This window comes from Girardinichthys multiradiatus, chromosome 13 (genome assembly GCF_021462225.1).
Source record: "Girardinichthys multiradiatus isolate DD_20200921_A chromosome 13, DD_fGirMul_XY1, whole genome shotgun sequence".
In the NCBI taxonomy this organism is placed as follows: domain Eukaryota; kingdom Metazoa; phylum Chordata; class Actinopteri; order Cyprinodontiformes; family Goodeidae; genus Girardinichthys; species Girardinichthys multiradiatus.
In genome coordinates this window covers 15,381,043-15,407,924 of record NC_061806.1, presented here as the reverse complement: position 1 = coordinate 15,407,924, position 26,882 = coordinate 15,381,043, and the positions used below count along the sequence as shown (strand labels likewise).

Below are 26,882 nucleotides of genomic sequence, written 5' to 3'. Positions count from 1 at the left end.
AACTTGACAAGAAATGAACTAGAAGACAAAAACTAAAGCATGACCAGGAAAATAATAAACAGAAGCATGATTCAAAACCTATCAAGAATAATAATAATAAGAAGAAGAACCCAAAAACACCCACAAATTGCGACAGGTGTTCTTTATACATGTAGAGTTTTTTCCTGTTAGATTTTGGATAGATACTTCTCTGGGTGCCTGCGATGGACTGGCGACCTCTCCCGCGTGTACTCACCCTCCCGCCCACAGGCTCCTGGAGATAGGACCACCAGCTTCCCCGTGACCCAGTATGGAAGAAGCGGTAGAAAATGACTGACTGACTTCCCTGGATTTTCTTGTATTTCTGTTTAGCTCTATTGTGAATTACTAGTCTCCCCCCTCAGCTGCTCCTCATTTCATGTGATTAGCCCTACTGGTTCATTGGTTACCTTCCATTCCTGCCCCAGTATATGAGCACACTGGTTCTCACTGTTCTCTGCTGATTTCTTCTGTTACCTCTGATCACTGCCATGTTCTTCATTTCTCTTTTCACTGCCTTTTAATGCCTGGTATTTTCCCTGTGCTTCATATCTGTTCCTTATGTGCAAGACCAGTTCTCTTTATTTTTATTATTAATGTTCTGAGCTTTGAGTCCTCCATTAACTAAAACATGACACCATGAGTACCTGACCAGCGGCTCCTGCTTTGCAATGTCGACAACAGAAGGTGATATGCTTTTGACAAAGGTTGACTTAATAAGGTAAAATCAGTATGTAAAAACAGTATGTGACCATATAATTTATAGTAATAACATTTAAAAGGGGGCTGCACGGTGGCGCAGTTGGTAGCACTGTTGCCTTGCAGCAAGAAGGTCCTGGGTTTGATTCCTGACCGGGGGTCTTTCTGCATGGAGTTTGCATGTTCTCCCCGTGCATGCGTGGGTTCTCACCGGGTACTCTGGCTTCCTCCCACAGTCCAAAGACATGCCTGTTAGGTTCATTGGTCACTCTAAATATCCCTTAGGTGTATGAATGAGTGTATGCATGGTTGTTTGTGTGTTGCCCTGCGATGGACTGGCGACCTGTCCAGGGTGTACTCCGCCTCTCGCCCATAGACTGCTGGAGATAGGCACCAGCTCCCCCGCGACCCACTATGGAATAAGCGGTAGAAAATGACTGACTGAACATTTAAAAGCAAAATCAGTCCAAATAAATATCTGTTCAGAAAGCCATTTTACCCAGGCACTATCCTTGGGCCCAGCACAATGAATTACAGGACATATGAAGCAGTGAAGGCATTTGTAAGGATGCATCTGGACAAATCTTTGAATATAACCAACCGTCATTCAGCTGCAGCTTCCAAGAATGTAGCCACTGAAATGAGACAAACCCTCTGTTTTGATAAAAAGTGAGGTGAAAGATGTAAAGAATGTAGAACGCTAACCATTAAAAAGAAAATGCAATTACAAGAAAAAAAGGCACCAATGAATAAAATCTCGACAAAAAGGTTTGTGATGTGGCAGTAAGGTGTTTTATAACAGGATGGTTGAATAGCATTTGGCAGTGAAATTTAAAGGCACTACCCAGACAGCATTCCTACTGGAATCAAATGAGGAGAATGTAAAACCCAGGGCCAATAACTGAGTATGGCTTGCTGATCTGCAAGAAAATAACCTCACCAGGATGGACTATTTACATCTGCAAGTACACACCAAGCATCCACAACCACAAGGAGTCTGCTGTGTTTTTAGTTTTGACCATCTGGCAGCAAATATTCTTTGACATTTGTGACAGCGAGGTGGATCTGCTGATGGTGTGGTGTATATCTGAGCTAAAACCTGAAGCAGTAAGGGAAGTAGTGGAGACTATCGCCAGATTGGAAGCATGCTGGTGGATGGATGTTGCCATCTGTGACCAAGTGTTTACACTTATTTCTTGGGGGGGTCGGGAATGTTTTAGTTTTGCTGATGCTAATACCCTCCCAGGTCATGTTTAAATATGATGGTGAAAATCATCTCATAGATTTCACCTGTAATAGTGTGATCACTTGTATAAAAGGAACAGGTCATAAAAATTGTGGTTCCTGCACATCAGTACACCCTGGCATGAGTCAGTGCTACTTGCGTTAATTTGATTTTATTTTGTGAAGTGCATTTACCTCAAAGCAAACTTGTTTTTTTTATGTCTGTCCTAAAAGGAGCTTCAATACAAAGTTAAATGTTTGATATGTGAAGGAAAAAAGAAACAAATCTAAAATCTCTTTGCTTTTTTATTTATTTTACTATGCCAGTTCACTTGCCAAGTAATGTAACACAAAAAAACTGTTGTAAGCATCTGAACAGCTAACAAACCACAAGAAATAAAAATCTTGTAATTTGATGAAACAAATAAAGTGAAAATGAAACAAGACACACTGTTAACAAAACAGAGGGCAGGCTTAATTACTGTCCCTTCCTGGCCAAAAACAGTCACCACTTGGATGCGAACATTGAATAGGAACATTAAACTGAAAAGGTAGTGTATTAATTATTAATTTCTGGTGGTAACAACTAATAAAAAGTACTGATACAGTGTGCATCTTTTTATTCCCTAAACAAGCATGTCAGTTTACCCATTCTGTGTTTGTTTCTGATGTTCACTGTAAAACACTTTTGTGGTACTGGGTCTTTAGATGAGGAATTCATTTAAACATGCATCACATTTTTTGTTTGGCTGTGTAGAAATTGAGTCAAAGCTCTACTGCCACAGCAGTGGACTCAAGGTAGGCAATGTAGCTATTTTACTGCACTGAAGCACTTATCTCTGAAGATACTGCTGCAAGCTGGCACTATGGGTATTTTTGTGTTTGTGTGTGAGCTAGAGAGAGAGAGTGGTGGAATCAAGGGAAATGCTGTATACTATAGATTACTTAATGAGGTCAGTGGCTTAAAAAGCTTGACATTTCCAGCAACACCTCACTACAAAGTGTGTGAACTTGCTTTTTGGAGCTTTTCTCTGAAAACCAAGCAGCCAACTAGATGAAAGAAAAGTCAGCATTTTAGTTATTAACAGTGACTCTGCTGGCCTTGTTTTCTTCCGTTTCCCATTCAGAGAATGTATACACAAATGCTAGATGTGTTTTTTTACGTGTCATTTTTTGTGTACCGCGAGGCCTCATAAAAGGAGTAAGTCATGAGAGAATCTTATTCATTAGTCACCAGCATCCTTATTCACAAACAAAAAGGGTTATGAACACTAAGGCATAAAAGGCATTCAATTAAGATAAAAACCTTGGGGTTCATTGAGCATGAGCGGGCCAGTGAAAATTACTATCCATCTGGAGACAGTGCTGTAGCAGAGCTGAAAAGCACGCACCAGAAAGCAAGCATTAGTAATACCTATGGGAATTTTCTATTTTGTTTCACTTATCTGATCTGATCTGTCTGTAATCTGTTTAAATGTTTAGTCAGATAAGCCTTTATATGGATCTTTAACAGTGACAGCCTATTTATGCTTAATATAGAAAGGCAGACTGGCTTTAAGAAAAGTAAGAAAGCTGCCTCAATAACAAGCTACATGCGAGGTTGTGAAGCAATGTCAGTGATGATGGTTGCATGGTGCTAAAATATTTGCATATTTATATGTACCTCCTCGAGCAATCTATATTTGGTCCTGGCAGGTAAAATATATATATACAGGTCCTTCTCAAAATATTAGCATATTGTGATAAAGTTCATTATTTTCCATAATGTAATGATGAAAATTTAACATTCATATATTTTAGATTCATTGCACACTAACTGAAATATTTCAGGTCTTTTATTGTCTTAATACGGATGATTTTGGCATACAGTTCATGAAAACCCTAAATTCCTATCTCACAAAATTAGCATATCATTAAAAGGGTCTCTAAACGAGCTATGAACCTAATCATCTGAATCAACGAGTTAACTCTAAACACCTGCAAAAGATTCCTGAGGCCTTTAAAACTCCCAGCCTGGTTCATCACTCAAAACCCCAATCATGGGTAAGACTGCCGACCTGACTGCTGTCCAGAAGGCCACTATTGACACCCTCAAGCAAGAGGGTAAGACACAGAAAGAAATTTCGGAACGAATAGGCTGTTCCCAGAGTGCTGTATCAAGGCACCTCAGTGGGAAGTCTGTGGGAAGGAAAAAGTGTGGCAGAAAACGCTGCACAACGAGAAGAGGTGACCGGACCCTGAGGAAGATTGTGGAGAAGGGCCAATTCCAGACCTTGGGGGACCTGCGGAAGCAGTGGACTGAGTCTGGAGTAGAAACATCCAGAGCCACTGTGCACAGGCGTGTGCAGGAAATGGGCTACAGGTGCTGCATTTCCCAGGTCAAGCCACTTTTGAACCAGAAACAGCGGCAGAAGCGCCTGACCTGGGCTACAGAGAAGCAGCACTGGACTGTTGCTCAGTGGTCCAAAGTACTTTTTTCGGATGAAAGCAAATTCTGCATGTCATTCGGAAATCAAGGTGCCAGAGTCTGGAGGAAGACTGGGGAGAAGGAAATGCCAAAATGCCAGAAGTCCAGTGTCAAGTACTCACAGTCAGTGATGGTCTGGGGTGCCGTGTCAGCTGCTGGTGTTGGTCCACTGTGTTTTATCAAGGGCAGGGTCAATGCAGCAAGCTATCAGGAGATTTTGGAGCACTTCATGCTTCCATCTGCTGAAAACCTTTATGGAGATGAAGATTTCATTTTTCAGCACGACGTGGCACCTGCTCACAGTGCCAAAACCACTGGTAAATGGTTAACTGACCATGGTATCACTGTGCTCAATTGGCCTGCCAACTCTCCTGACCTGAATGCCATAGAGAATCTGTGGGATATTGTGAAGAGAACGTTGAGAGACTCAAGACCCAACACTCTGGATGAGCTAAAGGCCGCTATCGAAGCATCCTGGGCCTCCATAAGACCTCAGCAGTGCCACAGGCTGATTGCCTCCATGCCACGCCGCATTGAAGCAGTCATTTCTGCCAAAGGATTCCCGACCAAGTATTGATTGCATAACTGTACATGATTATTTGAAGGTTGACGTTTTTTGTATTAAAAACACTTTTCTTTTATTGGTCGGATGAAATATGCTAATTTTGTGAGATAGGAATTTTGGGTTTTCATGAGCTGTATGCCAAAATCTTCCGTATTAAGACAATAAAAGACCTGAAATATTTCAGTTAGTGTGCAATGAATCTAAAATATATGAATGTTAAATTTTCATCATGACATTATGGAAAATAATGACCTTTATCACAATATGCTAATATTTGGAGAAGGACCTGTATTTTAGAACCTCTTCCACTGTGTGTTCTGAAAATCCTCAAAGTAAGTTTGCTGTAGATGGAGAGCTGTTTCCCATAACTTATGTTACTTTTTAGGCGGTGGCAAATAAGACCCAAATACAGTCAGACAGGCAAGATGTATGCAAAATAAAGATTTAATCAAAAAAACCAATGAAAACCTGGGAAGATAACCTCAGGATCCTATAATAACATGAAGAGAAGCACACACTAGCCAGGCATTACATGATGAACAGCTGCCTGTTAGTGCATTGGTAACTCCTTTTGAAACCAAAACAGCCCCTGCCGATTGACTTCATAGACTCCAATAAACATTAAAGGTATGCTATTGTATCTGACAAAATGTTAGCATTTGATAATTTAATTCCCATAAACTGCATAGTGTGAAGTCAATATATCATCTACATTCTACAGACGCTTGACTAAATTGTGATCTTGGGATTTTAGATGGTAAGCCATCACCTCAATCTGACCTCATTTGTTCCAACGGGCATCATTTTGTATTGGTTGCCCATGACACAATGGGCAACCAAGACACAATGACCTTGCTGTGTTCCTGCTGACAGTTCACCATTGTTCCTTCCTTGGATGGCCTTTGATAGATAATTGCTACACCCCCACATGAGCTGCAGTTTTGGAAATGCTCTTGTCTAGATGTCTAGCAATTACAATTTGACCCATCAACCTCTTTTAAAACTTCACACTTATGTGTTTTTCTTTTAGCTTATGATGTGTCAATTAGGACAAAACAGAAGTCACAATGATAACATAATTTATTTTCTTCAATTGCCAGTGGTCACAATGTATACTTAGCCAGCATAAATACTGCAAGGAGTGATCATTAGGATGGAAAACAGGTAAGAATAATTGACTGTGTGGTAAAGGGTGAGAAAGGAGAAGGAAGCTCTTTATCTGAAGAATTGCTGAACATGATGAAAACTAAAAAGGGATCACAGAGATCATAAAAACTAAACAGTATACTGACATATAGTATACAATCAATACACATTACAACATGACATTATGATAACTAGCATCCTGCACTCCTGCTTCCTAGTATCCTGCTAACTAAATAACTGTTTTGCAATGAAGCATAAGCTATAATGTATTTAATGACATGGCCCAGAGAAGAACTGGACAGGAGAAAATAAAGTCAGCTCAGAAAAAAAGACAACAATTACATTTTAGTTTAATTGTAATTGGGAGCTTTGTAGTCCTCATGTGTGACTATATGTCTGCATGGCTGCCTGTCCCAGATGTTTGGGGTGCATCCTATCTCTTTCCAACCGCAACTGGAGGTGGGTACCAGTGACCAACGTAAGGATTTTATGTGTATAGAGCATGGATGAATAAAAAACACAACACTTTATCTCTTTAAAAGTTATTTTCCTTTTTTTTCTTTAGAGCAAAGAACAGACAATAGGAATGTTTTGTTGTCTCATGCTTGTTTACAGTAATCAGTACAGTGTAAGCAACTGCCCTGAGTTAACATTTTGAATTCCTAAACAAAAAAGGTTAAATTTATTCTGTAATATTTCAATGGAACCATTTTCTTTAAATGATTATCAGCTCATTATATATATTTTTTTCCTTTTACCTTTCTTTAGTGTCAACCACAGTTAAGCCCTTTTAACATAATTTCTTTGTTTAAGACAATGTACCATATTAACTGATGAATAGATTTTTGCATATAAAACGTAACTGTTCATTTAATGTCAGTTTGTGTTGGTAATCAAGTCTCGTGAATGCCCGACTTTTAGAATTCTATTCCTGTATAGAAAAAAAAGTTGCAGCCTAAAGTGTTCCACCACTCAACTTACCTCCTTGTTTCCTGTGTGACCAGGCTGAAGGTTACCTCTGCACTCCTGGATTGCCTCTGTGGTTTCCCCACTGACTGGTGGCTTTCAGAGAACTCCTCTGCAGCCGTCGTCTGCCTAAGGCTCCTGGACTCCGATTCTCCCTGCCTGCCCGCTCTCCATCCCCCACTGAAGCTCCACCTTGGATCCTCTCTTCCCTCTACGGAAACTGAGCTTCTCTCAAGATCGCAACCTCCCCTCCTCCCTTTCCCCCCAGACTGTAAGCCATCTAATTACTACAGCTCATCACCTGAATTCTGTGTTTTTCAAACCTCCAGTAACTGTTACCTTCCTTACAGAAAACTGAACTTCGAACCCAGAGATACCCCCCATTCCCCTCCGAGTGCCTCATCTCCTGTGAATAATAATCTTTAAACAACGTATCTGGTGTTCTGTGTGTGATTCTGCATGTGGGTCAGGAAACTATCCCAGAACATGACAGACAGGAAAGCGTGCTGTACAACTAATGCAGATGTCAGTTGATCTTCATAAGTCAGGAAATGGTAAAAATAAAATAACTACTTGGCTGACCCTGCTACCCAGGTTTGTCTTGCATACATGCACAGAAAATAATATTACAGTTATAAACATTGTGGACTTTATCTGATGTTTGAAGAATACATAACTATTTGATAATTTGCAACTCCAGTCCCTGGCTTGGCATTTAACAATAAATGCATAACTGTGCATTACCATAAATTAAAACATATCTCAGAAGGTCATTGTGAAACTATGCTCCTTCAATAAAATTTTGATTTAAAGTTTTTTTGCACATCTCTACTAGAGGTGACAATAATAGTAGAATGCACAGCAATTTGTGAATTCAAAGGGTAGCAAAAGATCTCATAATATTAAAAAACATATTTCTCATCAAGGTGAAGTCTGTCTCATCCGGTTGCTTATAGCATGTGATGTTGGTGAAATAGATCTAAACCATTATTCTGGGTATGAAAGTAAGTGCTTTGACCTTGAGCCCAAAGTGTATCTAGTTTTTATTGTTGTGTTGATGGAGTCAACTGCTAAAAGCTGCTCATTGGGATGACTGAGAGTTATAAAGTATTTATCTTATTTTTGAAAACACGAAAAATGGAGATTCTTAGTTTTTACTAAGAAGTATTGCTAATATCTCATAAAACCAGTATCTTGAATTGCCTTACATTGTGAGCTAGATATGTCACGGCAGTCCTATTGAACACACATAAATGCAATTGGAAAATTTAAGAAATTAAAAACTGTTTAAGTTGTCAGTGAAGCCTAACATTTTTGCCTACCCAATTTTCCTGTTTCCTGTGCTTCCTTCCTTATAAACATAAAGCTCTGCATCAAGGGGGAAATCACAAAATGAAAGCACCTCAAAGGACCTGTAAAACAAGGTAATGTGGTTCCACTTGATTATACAATGACATATTGGGAGACAATCTTGAATGTAGCAACAATGCTAAGAGTTTGTTATTACCTTGTTTATTGGAATTCTTATTCTGGGAGGGTTGGTAAACAAGATGAGTGTCATGAGTTTAAATACCACTCCCAGTCATCCCAAAGGTAATTACACTGAGGTCAATGAGCGAAAGATGACCCCTAAAAATATAAATGGGCATCAGCAATCAATTTTTCACGCTCACACATTGATGCGTTCACATACACATGCTTGTATGCACTGTCCCTGCCAGGCATGGCGTGGCCAATCTGTACACTCCACTCCTCCAGTCTGTTCAAACAGAACATGGGATCCAAATGACATTTTAATGTTTTTTTTTCTCTTATTAACATGGTGGCATCTTTGAGTGAGCAAGAACAAGCTAAAGCTTTCATCCCCGCGAATCTCTGTGCGATTATAGCTGATGTAATCAAAGCTTCTTGCTGATGCACCTCATCCTCATACACTTTTTATAGCACACTAAGCTAAAGAACAATGCAGGTCTCATAACCTGAAACATTAAACGACGCAATTTTACACTTCATTTTTGCGTACACACATTTTAAATATATCAACTTAAATTAGCACAAAAAGACAGGAAGCTTGGAAGACCAATGTTTTTCTACCAAACAAATTTGCTTACAATTCAGTGCACCTTAAACAACTATTTAAATTCGGTCAAAATATTTCCATTAGTCATCATCTGTATTAGTTGTTCTTGAATCACTCCATGTTTAAACGTCTTGATAGTTGAATAAATCTGAAGTTGCACCATTGAGTAGCAAATCTAGCATATTATATGATTTTGATCCCCATCTGTTCCAAGTCCAAAGTGTTCCCATACAAATAAACTCATTATATGTATATTTTTGTTTTTTGTCATACCTTTTGCTGTTTTGGTCATTCCACGCCCAACAATTTTTGCAGGAACCAAATAGTGCTGTCTACCACTGGATATTGGGTGTTGAACATGCATCATTTCCCAAAAGGAAGAATAAAATATAAGAGAAGTAACAACACTATGCTACCAAAGCCCAAAAAAAACCAAAAACAAATCTATATACAGGTCCTTCTCAAAATATTAGCATATTGTGATAAAGTTCATTATTTTCCATAATGTAATGATGAAAATTTAACATTCATATATTTTAGATTCATTGCACACAAACTGAAATATTTCAGGTCTTTTATTGCCTTAATACGGATGATTTTGGCATACAGCTCATGAAAACCCAAAATTCCTATCTCACAAAATTAGCATATCATTAAAAGGGTCTCTAAACGAGCTATGAACCTAATCATCTGAATCAATGAGTTAATTCTAAACACCTGCAAAAGATTCCTGAGGCCTTTAAAACTCCCAGCCTGGTTCATCACTCAAAACTCCAATCATGGGTAAGACTGCCGACCTGACTGCTGTCCAGAAAGCCACTATTGACACCCTCAAGCAAGAGGGTAAGACACAGAAAGAAATTTCTGAACGAATAGGCTGTTCCCAGAGTGCTGTATCAAGGCACCTCAGTGGGAAGTCTGTGGGAAGGAAAAAGTGTGGCAGAAAACGCTGCACAACGAGAAGAGGTGACCGGACCCTGAGGAAGATTGTGGAGAAGGGCCGATTCCAGACCTTGGGGGATCTGCGGAAGCAGTGGACTGAGTCTGGAGTAGAAACATCCAGAGCCACCGTGCACAGGCGTGTGCAGGAAATGGGCTACAGGTGCCGCATTCCCCAGGTCAAGCCACTTTTGAACCAGAAACAGCGGCAGAAGCGCCTGACCTGGGCTGCAGAGAAGCAGCACTGGACTGTTGCTCAGTGGTCCAAAGTACTTTTTTCGGATGAAAGCAAATTCTGCATGTCATTTGGAAATCAAGGTGCCAGAGTCTGGAGGAAGACTGGGGAGAAGGAAATGCCAAAATGCCAGAAGTCCAGTGTCAAGTACCCACAGTCAGTGATGGTCTGGGTGCCGTGTCAGCTGCTGGTGTTGGTCCACTGTGTTTTATCAAGGGCAGGGTCAATGCAGCAAGCTATCAGGAGATTTTGGACCACTTCATGCTTCCATCTGCTGAAAAGCTTTATGGAGATGAAGATTTCATTTTTCAGCACGACCTGGCACCTGCTCACAGTGCCAAAACCACTGGTAAATGGTTTACTGACCATGGTATCACTGTGCTCAATTGGCCTGCCAACTCTCCTGACCTGAACCCCATAGAGAATCTGTGGGATATTGTGAAGAGAACGTTGAGAGACTCAAGACCCAACACTCTGGATGAGCTAAAGGCCGCTATCGAAGCATCCTGGGCCTCCATAAGACCTCAGCAGTGCCACAGGCTGATTGCCTCCATGCCACGCCGCATTGAAGCAGTCATTTCTGCCAAAGGATTCCCGACCAAGTATTGAGTGCATAACTGTACATGATTATTTGAAGGTTGACGTTTTTTGTATTAAAAACACTTTTCTTTTATTGGTCGGATGAAATATGCTAATTTTGTGAGATAGGAATTTTTGGTTTTCATGAGCTGTATGCCAAAATCATCCGTATTAAGACAATAAAAGACCTGAAATATTTCAGTTAGTGTGCAATGAATCTAAAATATATGAATGTTAAATTTTCATCATGACATTATGGAAAATAATGAACTTTATCACAATATGCTAATATGCTAATATGCTAATGCTATTTGGACCTAAAACCAAAACTGACCAATACATGAAAATAATTAAACAGTCTTATTATATTCCAATAAAGATTCGTTTCACCTCTTTGTGTCAGGGTTTGGACATTTTGGACTTTGTTTTTGGTTTTGTGTTTTTGTTTACCTTTAGCTTGATATTTCTTATTTGTGTTTTGTATTCATGTTAGTTGTGGTTTTCTGTTTTGGTTATCTTCTGTCCCCTAGTGTGCTCCTGTGATGGAAATTCTTGCAGTAAGTGTTCCAAAGTGTATGACCTTTTTTATCTCACTCCTCAGAACATCTGTGTTAGAGGAAGAAGCTGTAAAAGCCATTATCAGAAGTTTAATGGTTAAGACCCATCTTTTAGGGTGATGCCTTTGAAAGAGCAGTTAGGTCTGTTCCTAGATAACTTTGTCACCTCTGAACCCAAGGAGGGTCTGGGCCATAAAACACAGACTCTTTGAAGTTGAGATAACACTGTCATGTTTGGTATAAATACTGTGTGTAACTGTTGATCGGGGCTCTGTTTAACTGACTTGCTCGGTGACAGAGTCATTCAAACCCTGAATGCCTTTGAATAAAATTTATAAAGACAAAGTCCGGATTTTCTCTTCTTGTGAGTCAACTTCTCTCCACTTTGATAAGAAAATTCCACAACACTCCCCTCGCTACTAGTTCCCTTAGCGTGTCTTTCCTGTTTATTTTCTTAGAATGGTTTCCTTATTATGATTATTATTATTTATCATAGTTCTCTGGTTTCCTTGCACTCTCTTACAGGTCCTTCTCAAAAAATTAGCATATTGTGATAAAGTTCAATATTTTCCATAATGTCATGATGAAAATTTAACATTCATATATTTTAGATTCATTGCACACTAACTGAAATATTTCAGGTCTTTTATTGTCTTAATACGGATGATTGTGGCATACAGCTCATGAAAACCCAAAATTCCTATCTCACAAAATTAGCATATTTTATTCGACCAATAAAAGAAAAGTGTTTTTAATACAAAAAACGTCAACCTTCAAATAATCATGTACAGTTATGCACTCAATACTTGTTCGGGAATCCTTTGGCAGAAATGACTGCTTCAATGCGGCGTGGCATGGAGGCAATCAGCCTGTGGCACTGCTGAGGTCTTATGGAGGCCCAGGATGCTTCGATAGCGGCCTTTAGCTCATCCAGAGTGTTGGGTCTTGAGTCTCTCAACGTTCTCTTCACAATATCCCACAGATTCTCTATGGGGTTCAGGTCAGGAGAGTTGGCAGGCCAATTGAGCACAGTGATACCATGGTCAGTAAACCATTTACCAGTGGTTTTGGAACTGTGAGCAGGTGCCAGGTTGTGCTGAAAAATGAAATCTTCATCTCCATAAAGCCTTTCAGCAGATGGAAGCATGAAGTGCTCCAAAATCTCCTGATAGCTAGCTGCATTGACCCTGCCCTTGATAAAACACAGTGGACCAACACCAGCAGCTGACACGGCACCCCAGACCATCACTGACTGTGGGTACTAGACACAGGACTTCTGGCATTTTGGCATTTCCTTCTCCCCAGTCTTCCTCCAGACTCTGGCACCTTGATTTCCGAATGACATGCAGAATTTGCTTTCATCCGAAAAAAGTACTTTGGACCACTGAGCAACAGTCCAGTGCTGCTTCTCTGTAGCCCAGGACAGGCGCTTCTGCCGCTGTTTCTGGTTCAAAAGTGGCTTGACCTGGGGACTGCGGCACCTGTAGCCCATTTCCTGCACACGCCTGTGCACGGTGGCTGTGGATGTTTCTACTCCAGACTCAGTCCACTGCTTCCGCAGGTCCCCCAAGGTCTGGAATCGGCCCTTCTCCACAATCTTCCTCAGGGTCCGGTCACCTCTTCTCATTGTGCAGCGTTTTCTGCCACACTTTTTCCTTCCCACAGACTTCCCACTGAGGTGCCTTGATACAGCACTCTGGGAACAGCCTATTCGTTCAGAAATTTCTTTCTGTGTCTTACCTTCTTGCTTGAGGGTGTCAATAGTGGCCTTCTGGACAGCAGTCAGGTCAGCAGTCTTACCCATGATTGGGGTTTTGAGTGATGAACCAGGCTGGGAGTTTTAAAGGCCTCAGGAATCTTTTGCAGGTGTTTAGAGTTAACTCGTTGATTCAGATGATTAGGTTCATAGCTCGTTTAGAGACCCTTTTAATGATATGCTAATTTTGTGAGATAGGAATTTTGGGTTTTCATGAGCTGTATGCCAAAATCATCCGTATTAAGACAATAAAAGACCTGAAATATTTCAGTTAGTGTGCAATGAATCTAAAATATATGAATGTTAAATTTTCATCATGACATTATGGAAAATAATGAACTTTATCACAATATGCTAATATTTTGAGAAGGACCTGTATTTATTAGATTATTTTCTGTTACTGCTCTCGTCATTGTTTTTCCCCTTTTAGTTATTACTCGGTTTAAGTTCCCTTCATTCTCCAGTTCTTCTTAGCTTTGTTCCTCTAATTCATCCTTGTTCTCTAGCCTCTCCTTTATAGGTTAGCTTTAGTTATTGTTTACTTTTATTCTAGTCCTCGTTTCCTCTGTTTTGTTCTATCAGTGTTGGTTTAGTTTTTTTTTTACTTTTGTTGTCAGGGTTTCCTTATGGTTTCTGTTTTGCTAAGTGCTTAGGTTGTTGTGTTCCCTCCAATTTCTCAGTTTCCTTCAGTTCATGTTTATCCTTGATTCTTATGCTTTATTTTTATCTTGGTTTATAGTTTCATTTAGGTCTGCTCACTGTCTTGTCTTTAGTCCCTTTCCTCATGCTTTGGTTTTATTAGGTTCACCTGCTCCCTCTGCCTCCTTGTCTCACCTGTTCTTAGTTCCTTTGATTACCTGCCTTTGTTCTCCCTCAGTATATTAGTTGGTTTTGTTTCATTGTCCTTTGCTCGTTCCTCCCGATCACAACCCTCTGGTTTTATTCATACCTTGCTACGTTTCCTGCAGTGTGACTTCTAGTAAGTTTTTGGCTCTGAACTCTGTTATGTACCTGCAGTGATTTTTGTGATGCTTTTGACGGTTTTGGAATAAAGCTCAAGATTAACTTGAAATGCAGCTGCCTAGCTCTTGTCTGCGCTTCGGTCCTCCCACAAACCGCAATGTGACACTTTTTTTGGGAACAAGTAATCATGTTAAATGAGCTAAGCAATGGTTACCGATAATCTACATTACTTTGTGTGCCTATTTTTACCCACTGAACTAGTGACATAAAGTAGTTAGACTGGTCACCATTTATTAAATTGTGAGCTGAAACCTAAGTAATTATTTTGTCATATAATTTTTTTCTTTTTTGACAATTGCCTTAATGTGTTTGGCTTGCAGAAATTATGCAGTTGTATTAAATAAACATGAATATGTTTTCTGACGAGATTCGCTTGTCTGATTAAAAGTATCTTTTGAAACACCCTTTAAGTAGGTAGTAAACGTGATTTTCATTAAGACCATGTGTTCTGTATATTCTTTTTTTTTTCATTGGTCTGATGTAATATTTAAATCTTGAATGTCGTTTTTTTTAATTAGCCAGAAGCGGAAAGTAATATTCAGATTTTTTGAAAATGACCGTAGTGTACAAATGCTATTTCTAACAACAGTATTTTTATTTTGTATTTTTGACAGTGAATATTTACTTCCTTTCTGCATGAATTTATTCAATGTCCCTTCAGAAAAATAGTGTTATCTGTGGTTTCCCTCAAAACAAGGCATTATACTGAAAAAAAACTAAACAAATCTATGAGTAAAGATATTCTTACCAAAAAAGTGGAGCAAATAGAGACGATACTCAAAAAAATCACCCAGGCTGAAAAATAAACATCCCTATGGTGGATGATAGAATGATGCTGATAATAATAGTAGGAATATTTTCACCCACTCCAGCAGCAATCAGTGTAGAGAAGCTCTAATCAGAGAGCTGCTTGACTGCAGAAAGCTTTTCTCTAACAACGCCTGTTTCTGATGCAGAGATGGAAAAAAAACATGACGTGTCATCACAGAAGTGCTGAGCAGAAGAGGTATTTTAATTTTCAGGTAATGCATGCTTGGCATGGAGCATTTAAAGTCACATTTTATTATATGGGGTGCCTTTTAGGACAGAAACAATTTTTTCTCTCACATACACCACTAAAACTGTTGCATACATTACTATAGACACAGTCACACACATTCACAAGATTAAAATCACACACATATACTATTAGAATATCACACGCATAACATTAAAAGCATGCACACATATAACTAAAACACCTATGCCTGTTTGAATGAGAGGTCAAATCTGTGTGTGAACTAATAACAGACTGAATGAGAGGGTATACATACAGGGGTTGGACAATGAAACTGAAACACCTGTCATTTTAGTGTGGGAGGTTTCATGGCTAAATTGGACCAGCCTGGTAGCCAGTCTTCATTGATTGCACATTGCACCAGTAAGAGCAGAGTGTGAAGGTTCAATTAGCAGGGTAAGAGCACAGTTTTGCTCAAAATATTGAAATGCACACAACATTATGGGTGACATACCAGAGTTCAAAAGAGGACACATTGTTGGTGCACGTCTTGCTGGCGCATCTGTGACCAAGACAGCAAGTCTTTGTAATGTATCAAGAGCCACGGTATCCAGGGTAATGTCAGCAAACCACCAAGAAGGACGAACCACATCCAACAGGATTAACTGTGGATGGAAGAGGAAGCTGTCTGAAAGGGATGTTCGGGTGCTAATCTGGATTGTATCCAAAAAACATAAGACCACGGCTGCCCAAATCACGGCAGAATTAAATGTGCACCTAAACTCTCTTGTTTCCACCAGAACTGTCCGTCGGAAGCTCCACAGGGTCAATATACACAGCCGGGCTGCTATAGCCAAACCTTTGGTCACTCATGCCGATGCCAAACGTTGGTTTCAATGGGGCAAGTAGCGCAAATCTTGGGCTGTGGACAATGTGAAACATGTATTGTTCTCTGATGAGTCCACTTTACTGTTTTCTCCACATGCGGGAGAGTTACGGTGTGGAGAAGCCCCAAAGAAGCATACCACCCAGACTGTTGCATGCACAGAGTGAAGCATGGGGTGGATCAGTGATGGTTTGGGCTGCCATATTATGGCATTCTCTTGGCCCAATACTTGTGCTAGATGGCTGCGTCACTGCCAAGGACTACCAAACCATTCTTGAGGACCATGTGCATCCAATGGTTCAAACATTGTATCCTGAAGGCGGTGCCGTGTATCAGGATGACAATGCACCAATACACACAGCAAGACTGGTGAAAGATTGGTTTGATGAACATGAAAGAGAAGTTGAACATCTCCCATGGCCTGCACAGTCACCAGATCAAAATATTATTGAGCCACTTTGGGGTGTTTTGGAGGAGCAAGTCAGGAAACGTTTTCCTCCACCAGTATCACGTAGTGACCTGGCCACTATCCTGCAATAAGAATGGCTTAAAATCCCTCTGACCACTGTGCAGGACTTGTATATGTCATTCCCAAGACGAATTGATGCTGTATTGGCCGCAAAAGGAGGCCCTACACCATACTAATAAATGATTGTGGTCTAAAACCAGGTGTTTCAGTTTCATTGTCCAACCCCTGTATGTGTGTCCTCTGGGTATACATATGTCTGTCCTCTGATGACTAAGAAATGAATCATGCCATTTTGGCCAGTATTGAAAGTCACTTATGAGTATCTACCTGATAAATGTTCATTTTAATTTTTTTAGCAAGTTCGTAATTTTAAATTATAGAATATTTAGACATTGGTGAATAAGATATTTTGAGGCTTTGTAAATATTTGGGGTTAAATGAAATACATTAAGCAACCTGGTTGAGGCTTTGCAAACTGATTGGAGAGTACTTTAAATAAGTGACCAGCCATGTTTTTTTTTCTCTCCTCATTTTCAGATCTGAAACTTCTTCTAAGAGCTTGCCTGTAAAGGACATACTGGAAGAGCAGTCCAAAAATCTGGAGCTTGACACTGGAATGCACTGCAAATTCAATGTCAGTCATTCAGCAGTTTTAGATGGAGCCATACGTGGATTTAAAAGGGTATTATACAATCCACATTTCTCAATGATTGTGAAATTCTCTGATGATTTTGGAAAAAATGAAGAGGCGATTGATTCGGATGGCCTACGGAGAGAATTTTTGCGTTTACTCATTGAAGCCTTGTCCATGTCTCCGATGTTTGAAGGCACAGACAAAAGCAAAAATGTAGCTATGAATAGGTTTGTTCTGATTCTTCAGTTTTTGGTATTTCTTTTCAACATCTTTATGTTTCAAATCACATTTGTAGAATTGTTCTTTTACTATACAGCCAAGAGGGAGGACAAGTACTTGTTGGCTGGAAGGGCAATTGCTGTTAGCATCGTCCATGGAGGTCCAGCTCCACGGTTCCTTTCTCCAGTCCTTTTCACTAGCTTGGTTGGAGGTCCAAATGTGGCTTGCCCTACTAAAAGATGTAACTGATGCAGACCTCCATGAAAAACTGAAAAAGGGTAATCCACTCACAAATTATATTACTTTTAACTGTACATAAGAATTAAGGAGAACATATCCTTATCTGATTTTGTCTGTTTACCCTTGTGTTAAACTGTAATAGGTATCTGAAAGTTCCACTCTGGAGGAGCTTCTGAGAGCCACAGATCCTCTTTTAGACTACATGACCAATGCAGGATGTGTCAGACCCTTAACAACCATTAGTGATCGAGACCTTCTCCTGTGTGGCCTGCTGATGTTTCATGTTGTTCACTGGGTCCAAGGCCCCTTTCAAAGGTGTAGTTTGTTTTTAATATTTCTTTAAATGCATGATATAAAATAGGCTCGGCTCAGCTCAGTTTATCAATCAGAGACTGGGAGTAAACGTTTGTTTGCTTATATATGTTTGTACTGGTTTGAAGAAGGACTAAAGACACTTGGAGTTTTAGATGCTGTTAAGCAACATCCAGACAGTTTTCGCTCTTTGTTCTGCCATGAGCCACAGCGATTAACTGCTGACATGATGGATGACCTTTTCCCCACTCGGCTTGCGCCAAAGGAAGTAACCAAAGAAGAGCAGAAGATGCAGTTATTCGTTTGTGAAATGATTATCTGCAAGATGCAGAAGGTAATTTGCAAATATTATCATCGTCTGTAGCTGTTATTAATATTATATGACTGTTAATCATTAACGTATCTCTCAAAATAGCCACACATCATTTGAAAGTATGATCAGTGGACCATATCCTAAAACCATCACATTTGGTTTGTAATTAAACAAAATATTCTGAGACTATAATAAAACAAAAAATTGTCAAATAGCAGTTTTCAAAGCCCAAATTTTCCTGTTTTTATTTTAAAAATTGAAAAACAAATCTTGAATTGTAAACCAAACTATGAATCTGCAAGATTCCTTTCCAGTATGAAGAATGTAAATGTGCTATAAATGGAAGATTTCCTTCAAGTGAACAATATATAGTCGAAAACAGATATTTTCATACACTGTATAAAATAAACTTTATTTTCCCTCATTGTCTGACATTAAAATCAGATTAAACATCTCCTCCTACTTTAGTTAAGGTTACCAAAATTGTATCTACCTATTTACAATGAGATTTGTTGTTTTTTTTTTTTACTCTTCTTAAATTAATAGTTCATACACATTTATTCAATATTTGGTAGAATTACCTTTTAAACTGTATGACTATAGTCAAACATTTTGGGTATCCTTGCACAAGATTCTCAGAATACTTTGAACATTAGCCAAGTCCTCCTGACAGAACTGTTTTAACGGAGTCTGATTTGTAGGTCATCTTACTTCCTCATACCTTTCAACTCTGCCAACACATTTGTATGGGACTGAGATCAGAGCTTTGTGATGGGTACTCCAAAACGTTGACATTGTTGTCTTTAAGCCAATTTATGAATTATTTTGCTTAGTCATTTTCCATTTGGAAGACCAATTTGTGCCTAAGCTTTGACATCCTGTGTGATGATTTAAGATGTTCCAGTATTTCAATCTATTCTGTGATGTGCAGAATAGACTGCTGTATTTTGTTGTGCCATGTTGTTTTTCCTACAGGAAAGCAGCCGCATGTGATGCTGCCACCCCCATACTTCATAATTTGGGATGGTGCTATGAGATGTGCAAACTTCCCCCTTCTTCATTAGGACTTATGCTTTTGTTCTGTCGTTTGATACAGACATTTCACATCAAAACACGTTAATCTCTTTAAGATAAAACCAATCTCTTTCCTATACAGTTTGGTGGGCTGGACATACTTGCATATAATTAAACAGATGAATATGGCGACTTCAAGGATAAGAAATTGTACTCAAGGTTGAGAAAGACTTACAGGGAGCCACAATTATTTTCCTGATATTTTGAATATAATTTAAGTTTTTATTTTTTCCCTGATGTCACTCAAGGAAACAATGTGTTTGAGGTGTTATCCAAAAATACATCCACAGGTTTGCTTCCAATTCAGTCAAATGTTCAGAGTTGCATTAAAAATTGTGAATTTAAAAAAAGTAATACAGAAATGGTACAAAACAAATTCAAATATAATATTTTGGTAATCCCAACTGACCTAAAATGGGAAAAGGTTTGTCTGATATAATTTCTGGGAGAGAGGAATAAAATGTTGGGGCCCTCTGATATAGTTTATGTACACATCTGGTTTTAACTGTAAGGTGTAATATTCTAGCATAGTCGTCACTACAACTTTTAATGTACTTTGAACTGTAAATGACAAATAGTACCAAAACGGAAACACAATTAATAGTTATATTTGTTTCCAGAGATGAGGAAGGATCATCAAAGCTTCAAAACATCTTCGTATTTGCAACTGGAGCAAATTAGATATCACCAGTCGGCTTTTCTCCAGCACCATCCATTGAGTTTATCCATGAGGGCAATGAAGAAAGCTCCTCAAAACGAATGTTCCCCATGGCCAACACATGTACAGGTCCTTCTCAAAATATTAGCATATTGTGATAAAGTTCATTATTTTCCATAATGTAATGATGAAAATTTAACCTTCATATATTTTAGATTCATTGCACACTAACTGAAATATTTCAGGTCTTTTATTGTCTTAATACGGATGATTGTGGCATACAGCTCATGAAAACCCAAAATTCCTATCTCGCAAAATTAGCATATTTCATCCGACCAATAAAAGAAAAGTGTTTTTAATACAAAAAACATCAACCTTCATATAATCATGTACAGTTATGCACTCAATACTTGGTCGAGAATCCTTTGGCAGAAATGACTGCTTCAATGCGGCGTGGCATGGAGGCAATCAGCCTGTGGCACTGCTGAGGTCTTATGGAGGCCCAGGATGGTTGAACCGTCACCTTAACGTGGTGGAGGGGTTTGAGTGCTCAAATGATCCTAGAGGCTATGTTGTCTGGGGCCTAAATGCCCCTGGTAGGGTCTCCCATGGCAAACAGGCTCTAGGTGATGGGTCAGACAAAGAATGGTTCAAGAACCCCTCATGAAGAACAAAATATCGAGGCACGTGACGTCGCCCGGTACGGCGGAGCCAGGGTCCCACCCTGGAGCCAGGCCTGGGGTCGGGACTCGTCGGAGAGCGCCTGGTGGCCGGGTTGCTCCTCGCGGGACCCAGCCGGGCCAAGCCCGAACGCGAGACGCGAGGCCATCCCCCAGTGGGCCCACCACCTGCAGGGGGAACCGTGAGGGACCGGTGCAAAGAGGATTGGGTGGCTCGTACAGGGGCCATCCGGTCCCTGTACGAGCGGAGCAGGAGTTTGGTCCGCATTGCCGGCACTAAGTCGGACCTGTTCCCAGTGCATGTTGGACTCCGGCAGGGCTGCCCTTTGTCGCCGGTCCTGTTCATAACCTTTATGGACAGAATTTCTAGACGCAGCCAAGGGCCGGAGGGGGTCTGGTTTGGGGACCAGTGGATTTCGTCTCTTCTTTTTGCGGATGACGTAGTCCTGCTGGCCCCCTCTAGCCAAGACCTACAGTATGCACTGTGGCGGTTCGCAGCCGAGTGTGTAGCGGCTGGGATGAGGATCAGCTCCTCCAAGTCCGAGGCCATGGTACTCGACCGAAAAAGGGTGGCTTGTCCTCTTTAGGTTGGAGGGGAGTTCCTGCCTCAAGTGGAGGAGTTTAAGTATCTCGGGGTCTTGTTCACGAGTGAGGGAAGAATGGAGCGGGAGATCGACAGACGGATCGGTGCGGCTGCCACAGTAATGGGGGCGCTGTGCCGGTCCATTGTGGTGAAGAGAGAGCTGAGCCGAAAAGCAAAGCTCTCAATTTACTGGTCGGTTTACGTTCCTACCCTCACCTATGGCCATGAACTTTGGGTCATGACCGAAAGAACGAGATCACGGATACAAGCGGCTGAAATGAGCTTCCTCCGTAGGGTGGCCGGGCACTCCCTTAGAGATAGGGTGAGGAGCTCGGCCATCCGGGAGGAGCTCGGAGTAGAGCCGCTGCTCCTCCACATCGAGAGGAGCCAGTTGAGGTGGCTCGGGCATCTATACCGGATGCCTCCTGGACGCCTTCCTCGGGAGGTGTTCCAGGCACGTCCCACCGGGAGGAGGCCCAGGGGACGGCCCAGGACACGCTGGAGGGACTATGTCTCTCGGCTGGCCTGGGAACGCCTTGGGCTCCCCCTGGAGGAGCTGGAGGAGGTGTCTGGAGAGAGGGACGTCTGGGCGTCTCTGCTGAGTCTGCTGCCCCCGCGACTCGGTCCTGGATAAGCGGAATACGACGAACGAACGAACAATAAAAGAAAAGTGTTTTTAATACAAAAAACATCAACCTTCATATAATCATGTACAGTTATGTACTCAATACTTGGTCGAGAATCCTTTGGCAGAAATGACTGCTTCAATGCGGCGTGGCATGGAGGCAATCAGCCTGTGGCACTGCTGAGGTCTTATGGAGGCCCAGGATGCTTCGATAGCGGCCTTTAGCTCATCCAGTGTTGGGTCTTGAGTGTCTCAACGTTCTCTTCACAATATCCCACAGATTCTCTATGGGGTTCAGGTCAGGAGAGTTGGCAGGCCAATTGAGCACAGTGATACCATGGTCAGTAAACCATTTACCAGTGGTTTTGGCACTGTGAGCGGGTGCAAGTTGTGCTGAAAAATGAAATCTTCATCTCCATAAAGCTTTTCAGCAGATGGAAGCATGAAGTGCTCCAAAATCTCCTGATAGCCAGCTGCATTAACCCTGCCCTTGATAAAACACAGTGGACCAACACCAGCAGCTGACACGGCACCCCAGACCATCACTGACTGTGGGTAGTTGACACTGGACTTATGGCATTTTGGCATTTCCTTCTCCCCAGTCTTCCTCCAGACTCTGGCACCTTGATTTCCGAATGACATGCAGAATTTGCTTTCATCCGAAAAAAGTACTTTGGACCACTGAGCAACAGTCCAGTGCTGCTTCTCTGTAGCCCAGGTCAGGCGCTTCTGCCACTGTTTCTGGTTCAAAAGTGGCTTGACCTGGGGAATGCGGCACCTGTAGCCCATTTCCTGCACACGCCTGTGCACGGTGGCTCTGGATGTTTCTACTCCAGACTCAGTCCACTGCTTCCGCAGGTCCCCCAAGGTCTGGAATCGGCCCTTCTCCACAATCTTCCTCAGGGTCCGGTCAACTCTTCTCATTGTGCAGCGTTTTCTGCCACACTTTTTCCTTCCCACAGACTTCCCACTGACGTGCCTTGATACAGCACTCTGGGAACAGCCTATTCGTTCAGAAATTTCTTTCTGTGTCTTACCCTCTTGCTTGAGGGTGTCAATAGTGGCCTTCTGGACAGATGTCAGGTCGGCAGTCTTACCCATGATTGGGGTTTTGAGTGATGAACAAGGCTGGGAGTTTTAAAGGCCTCAGGAATCTTTTGCAGGTGTTTAGAGTTAACTCGTTGATTCAGATGATTAGGTTCATAGCTCGTTTAGAGACCCTTTTAATGATATGCAAATTTTTTGAGATAGGAATTTTGGGTTTTCATGAGCTGTATGCCAAAATCATCCGTATTAAGACAACAAAAGACCTGAAATATTTCAGTTAGTGTGCAATGAATCTAAAATATATGGATGTTAAATTTTCATCATTACATTATGGAAAATAATGGACTTTTTCACAATATGCTAATATTTTGAGAAGGACCTGTATAACTGCTTGAAAATGGCAATGGCCCCTCATGATCTACTCCAAAATTGTCATGTAGCTGAAAAATAGAATCCACGGCTGTATTTTGTTGTGCCATGTTGTTTATGATACCTGTGTGCCACAACTGAAGTGGAGTCTGCCCATTCTGTGTGGAGAGGCCATGGTTATTCCATTGGTTTCTGAACTCTATTGTTGCTCTTTCAATTCTTGACATGTAGACAAAATGTAGGCAAAATAGATGAATCTCATTTAAAGAGTCAAAGATACCATGCTGCTCCATGAAACTAAAAAGATTTATGAAATGATTCGAGACTACCCTATTGAGCTCTGCCCACAATCTTTCAATACGCTGATTATGTACTGACAAGCCTGCAATGACACTACGTCTGTTCAGCCCCCTTCTTTCCAACATGAAACGAGCCACAAGTTTGTTTTCCATTCCATGATCACACCTTACTCTTGAAGGCAAACCAAAATGATTTACTCCCATCACAAAGAGGCACAACACAGTAGAGGCTCTATTGTTGTTACAGCATCTTAGATTTATTATAGTTCGACTAAAGCCTTCCACGCAGCCATGAACAACCATTCGCCATCTCGCCAGCTTGTGGTTACTGTCAAAATGCCTGTTAAAGAAAAAAACAAAAAAAAACAATTTAAAAGAAACAACATAAACAATTGTTTCAACAATCAGTAATCCTACTTATTGTTCACTGTACTTCAGATTTACCTAAACTTAATCACAAACATAAAGGTAGCAAAATCCCATGCAGCATCTTAATGCTTATACACATGTGGGAACAGGTCAAGACAGTGTGCCCAAGATTAAACTAAGTATCAAAAAAAGAGATTGTTCTAAAACAATAAACACCAATGAAACATCCATTCTTTTTGTCGAAATGCATTTTCATTACATTCTTTAAAACTGGGATATTACAAAGGTACAGTATCTGAGCCAGCAAATTCAGTCCCAATGCAACTTTCTATTATTCTTGTTCTGCTGCTGCAGCAGTCTTTTCTCACTTCCTTTACATTAGGAGTCAGTGAAGGCGATGTCCAACAATTTTATATGAATGCGCTACAATGTATAGAACTAATTCAAAGGGAAAGAACAGGGGACATAAATAGCCAGGATAGGCTTTACAGAGAACTTGCTAATCACACTCAGACGTTATCTGCAATCCTGTCAGTGTCACTGTTTAATGAGCTAAGATACCATGCATTTAGAACAATGATTGAAGACTTGTATACCTGTTTTCAATCCATTGTAGAAGAATATGATGCTATGCTAAGATCTCATGAATTAACCCCTAGATGTCTGCTTCCCCCAATAAAATAGACTGGTTTTCCAGGGCGCCCACGATATGACATCACATCATTGCAAAATTCTCACTGCATTTCAACTGGAATGAACGGGCAGCAGATTGCATCTGCCTTTGATATTAGCCGTCAAACTCTCTACAGACATAGACAACACTTGGGAATCCAACCCTTACAATACACTGTGCTGACAGACCAAGAGTTAACAAGAGTTGTGACTGACATTCTACAAAGGACACCAAGTGCTGGTAAAACTTATGTGCTTGGGAGCCTTGCATCCAGAGAAATACGTGTTCAGTGTTGGCGTGTCAGACAGTGTCTACAGGTTAGTGGCGTGAAAGAAAATTTTATATTCACAAATATCATATCAATATTCTCCTTATGTTCACTATTCTAATATTTTCACTCCATAAACAGGACGTTTATCCAATTGGACGGTCATTTTGCAGGAGGCATACCATAAGCCGAAAGGGTTTATAATGTTCAGACTCCAAATCAACTATGGTAGGGTAACAATTTTTTAATTTTACACAAAAGTATTATACATTGTTTTGCATTATACTAGGTACCTTATTTAACTGTTCTTTAATGCTAATGTTCAGTCGGCAAAAGGTTGTGTTGCAAACGCAAGCCTTATTGTTTACTTTTAGAAATACAGGGGTTGGACAATGAAACTGAAACACCTGTCATTTTAGTGTGGGAGGTTTCATGGCTAAATTGGACCAGCCTGGTAGCCAGTCTTCATTGATTGCACATTGCACCAGTAAGAGCAGAGTGTGAAGGTTCAATTAACATGGTAAGAGCACAGTTTTGCTCAAAATATTGAAATGCACAAAACATTATGGGTGACATACCAGGGTTCAAAAGAGGACAAATTGTTGGTGCACGTCTTGCTGGCGCATCTGTGACCAAGATATCAAGTCTTTGTGATGTATCAAGAGTCACGGTATCCAGGGTAATGTCAGCATACCACCAAGAAGGACGAACCACATCCAACAGGATTAACTGTGGATGCAAGAGGAAGCTGTCTGAAAGGGACGTTCGGGTGCTATCCCGGATTGTGTCCAAAGAACAAAACCAAATCACGGCAGAATTAAATGTGCACCTCAACTCTCCTGTTTCCACCACAACTGTCCGTTGGGAGCTCCACAGGGTCAATATACACGGCCGGGCTGCTATAGCCAAACCTTTGGTCACTCATGCCAATGGCTCCTTGCACGGTTTCAATGGTGCAAGGAGCCCAAATCTTGGGCTGTGGACAATGTGAAACATGTATTGTTCTCTGATGAGTCCACCTTTACTGTTTTTCCCACATGCGGGAGAGTTACGGTGTGGAGAAGCCCCAAAGAAGCGTACCACCCAGACTGTTGCAAGCCCAGAGTGAAGCATGGGGGTGGATCAGTGATGGTTTGGGCTGCCATATCATGGCATTCCCTTGGCCCAATACTTGTGCTAGATGGGCGTGTCACTGCCAAGGACTACCGAACCATTCTTGAGGACCATGGGATTCCTTGGTTAAATCTATTTAGCAAATAGATCACAGATTCTATGTCAAGGTTTAAAGTAATCGTTTTTCCTGTCTAGAAGAGATATTAACATTTTAAAGTGGCCTAGGCAAAGTTGTATCTTGAATCTGTGACATGAAACCTGAAACACTGCTACTATAAATGAAGGCAGAAATGGACTGGTGGGAGTGTGTGGCTGCATTATTTTAAACTTAATGCACTTTATCATTCACAAAACTACTATAAATGCAGAGAGACCTTTGAAATCTGAGTTTGACAGCATAAATAGGTAACCACTCAGTTTAACCATACACAAGAAATTATGCAGTAAAGACAATATGATGTCTTTATGGCACCTATGATGCACATTGAGCTTGTGTGCTGACAAGTGCGCAGTTTTGATGCACAACAGCGATTAGTACTGGGACATTTAAATGAATTTACAAGGAGGCCACCGTTTCCAAACCATGCAAGCTTGTTATGAGTTTCAAGCAATGCCGTTCATTAGAATGATTGAATCATTCTAATGAACATTGTATATGCATAGGCATAGATTGGATTATTAAAAATCCATCCATTTATCAAGTAGTTGGAGCTTCCAATTACATTAGGAAAACCAGCACTTGATGCTAGCTGTGCTCATATGATAAGTCGATCATATGACTAGCTGCAGATCAGTCAGCT

General features: G+C 40.7%; 1 protein-coding gene and 1 long non-coding RNA gene across 3 annotated transcripts in view; both read left to right on the top strand.

Annotated features, from left to right (window-relative positions):
* Positions 1–7,666, top strand: part of LOC124878852 — a 66,279-nt gene extending 58,613 nt beyond the window's left edge. For both annotated transcript variants that reach the window (XM_047382998.1, XM_047382997.1), the window contains 2 exons: positions 7,124–7,356; positions 7,436–7,666. The gene's annotated coding sequence lies outside the window, so the exon portion shown is untranslated. The remainder of the gene's footprint in view (positions 1–7,123; positions 7,357–7,435) is intronic.
* Positions 7,667–15,208: 7,542 nt separating this feature from the next.
* Positions 15,209–18,618, top strand: LOC124879714. Its single transcript, XR_007041096.1, has 4 exons — positions 15,209–15,276; positions 17,144–17,467; positions 17,557–17,737; positions 17,842–18,618. It is a non-coding gene; the product is annotated as an uncharacterized LOC124879714 (long non-coding RNA).
* The last annotated feature ends 8,264 nt before the right edge of the window (positions 18,619–26,882 follow it).